Source organism: Punica granatum, chromosome 3 (genome assembly GCF_007655135.1).
Source record: "Punica granatum isolate Tunisia-2019 chromosome 3, ASM765513v2, whole genome shotgun sequence".
Taxonomy (NCBI): domain Eukaryota; kingdom Viridiplantae; phylum Streptophyta; class Magnoliopsida; order Myrtales; family Lythraceae; genus Punica; species Punica granatum.
Window position 1 is genome coordinate 498,583 of NC_045129.1, and position 3,191 is coordinate 501,773.

The 3,191-nt window shown below is 36.3% G+C and overlaps 1 long non-coding RNA gene across 1 annotated transcript; it reads right to left on the reverse strand.

Moving 5' to 3' along the window:
• Window positions 1-579: 579 nt before the first annotated feature.
• LOC116199440 lies at window positions 580-2,727 on the reverse strand. The gene is made up of 3 exons (XR_004155538.1): window positions 2,532-2,727; window positions 2,174-2,244; window positions 580-1,031 (listed from the first exon to the last, which is right to left on the reverse strand). It is a non-coding gene; the product is annotated as an uncharacterized LOC116199440 (long non-coding RNA).
• Window positions 2,728-3,191: the final 464 nt, after the last annotated feature.

Consider the following 3,191-nt stretch of genomic DNA (forward strand, 5'->3'; position numbering starts at 1 on the left):
GAATAGACAGGGAATAGAATAGACAGGGAATAGAATGAAAATTCTGATGAAATTTTTGTGTTTGGTTAGAGGGAATGGACAGGGAATAGAATTATAATTCTGATGTTTGGTTGGGTTGAATAAGGAATAGAAAGAACAGGAATATGATAAAAAGACAGAAATGCCCTTCATATAAATATAATGGATTTTATAAGATAAATAGATAACTTTAATGACAATTTTTATAATTAATAAAAAAATAAAAATTTTAAAAAATATAAAGAAAGGTAATTCTAAAAATTAAAAAATTTAATTAAATTACTAAAAATTGTGTTTATTAATAAAATTAATTATTTTAATAATGTAATAAGCATAATTATCTATTTTTATAATTTAAAAAAATAGATAACACACCAAATGGATTACGTTATTACTTTAAAAAAAACAAAAAAAAACAAATGAAAGACTTCTTTGTTTAGCCTAATGAAATTCTAAATTATTCTGGATAATTAATTTTTCTGAAAAATTAAGAATCCAATCAAGGGGAAGGGTCACTTCATAGTTCTGGTCCATCTCCACATGCTAGAATAGGCAACGGAATTGAAAACCGATTTTGCATTCATTACTCGTTTGGATACAATTCATTAAAAGGAAAAAAAATGCGAGGAAGAGAAGGGAAAGGAAAGGAGGAGAATGAAATCGTAACTGCATTTTGTATCACATCGTCGTCCCATCTACAATATTATGCATATCACAACATAAGCCCAACAATAATATAAAGCCCCCTTCTAGAAACTGTTAACCTTCGACCTGCTCCTCTCAGTCAAATCGATAAACTAACCAAAGCAAAGCCCTCTGGTGCTTCTTCTGTAAGTACCTAACAGAACCTCATCCCTGAACTGCCCAACATTCCGAATGGCTTTTCTTCTTCATCTTCTCTTCATGAATCATAGTTTGGAGCAGCCGCCGTGGGATTTTCTCTTCTTTCTCTTCCTCTGCTTAGGGGGCTGCAGTACCACCTTAATGGCTGCGTCAAATACAATTTTCACGTTCTGTATTCAAAACAAACGGAAGTTTGATGTCAGTGAGGATGACAGTAACAAGTCCATTCTTTCAAAGTTTGTGCATAGCTATAGAGTCCGGGTCGGTCTGATGGGTCCATTATTCACAAAAAAAAAAAAACCAGATAGGCAGATGGATCCAGCAAACTGTCCAGACACACATACACAAATATATAGAATTGCCATCAAATGCAAGATTCTGTTTTTGCAATCAATGGAAATCTAATTTACAATGCACGTTTCACCTCTCCGTCTAACTCATATAAAATAAGAAACCGATCAAACAAATGGCTTCAACGACACTGAGATAGAACAAGAAAAGTTGAATTCAATTAATTCAACGTATAAGACCTTTGAACAACAAAGGGGAATTACAAAATCATGCTGATGATGCAGAGATGTTTCTTCTCAGAAGTTTCAAGATATATATCTTCTCAACTGAGATATCCTCATAAGCATGAATAGGGATGAGGCAAATGAATTTGTTCAAAACTGCAGCATATTAATTGCAAAAGACAATCCATTTGAAAAGGACGGAAAACATCTACATCAGAAAAACTCTTCTTTTTGCCGTTTACTGTCATTTTTAATGCAGGTCTTGCTCATTAGCTTCAACCGCCCTCCTCCTTTGGTCTGTTAATGGCAAAAACACCAGCTAGCCTCCACAGTCCACTATCCCTATATACGTCTATATGCATATATGTCCACAAACACAACATATATATCTAAATCAATTGCCCAGATTTTGCCTTTTATACTTCTTTCGAATTGGACAACCTGTCCTACTATATTCTACAAAGAAAATTATAAAGACGAAACCATTCATTTTGAACAACAAAGGGGAACAATGTGCAGAAGGAACATATATAAATATAAATATGTACATATGTGTGTAATAAACCTCAGAAATCTCAAACAGTGAAATACATATCAAAAGATAATAATCCCAAACAAAAAAAAAATCAGAAGACAACAAAAATCTTAAATATTCTAGCAAAACAGTCAAAACCCACAAACGCAAAAAACTGAAATCCAGATCAAGATGACAGTATTTATTAATCAAGATATATCTCGTGATGAATAGTTGAAGCAACACGCAGGCATTGATTCGAAGTACCAAGAAAGCAACCAACCTGAGCACAAATCCTTCTACTTGCTTGGGAATCTTCACCATTCTTCTCCAAATGGGGATGTAGAAACATATCTACAGCATTTGAGAGCCCAATTATGTACTGACATTATGCTCATGAGTCATCCAGGAAAGCAAGAAAGCAACCAACCTGAGCACAAACTCGAATTATACAGACGTTATGAGAACGAGAACCTTCAATGAGACCGACTCATCCTTGATACAATCCTTCCCAGACAATAGGGAAGGCACCAGTATATCAAATCAAAAATTGATTGCGCGACTTCATGAACAAGCAGCTGTATTGGGCTAGCAAAAAATCGAAGAATCCTTTCGGTCAGAGCGAAACGAAGCAGACTTACCTGAGCAGGGACGTCCGCCTAGTTTCCGCTTCTCCTTCCACTTTCCGACCGGCAATGGAGCGGCGGAGATCAACCCTTCCTCGAATATCCTCTACCAGACGGCCGAATCGAAGCCCAAATCGCGTCGGAGGGGATGCGAAATGGACGAGTTTAGCTCTGCTAGGGTTTCTAATTTCCGACTGAAAGGAAATGTCGGGGAAGCAAGGTATTTTATAGGATGGCATGCGTTGTAATTACTTGACGAAGGCGAGGGTATTTTGGTCTTTTTGCGTCCTAATCCGCACCCGGCTCAGCTAATCCGGACTATACTGGGGGGCTTAGCTAATCCTGACCTAATCCGCATATACAAGTCCGGTCGGAATTTTTATTCCGGAATCCAGCGAACCAAACGCCGGATTATCTATTCCGTACGGAATACCTAATCCTTATCTGATCTAATACGGCGAACCAAACATGCCCTAAAGAAAAATAATTTAAACCATTTCTCGTCTAGTCTCATAATTAAGACACTCATGATAGAGTAACCATGTGTAAATTCCCATTCTCATAATCAAGAAAAGATTCAGCATTCATCTTAGTTTCCCATCCAAGCAAAGCAATTAACAGAGAAAAAAATGAAAACAATATGGCTAACCGCAAAATAATTAAAAAGTCACTCCA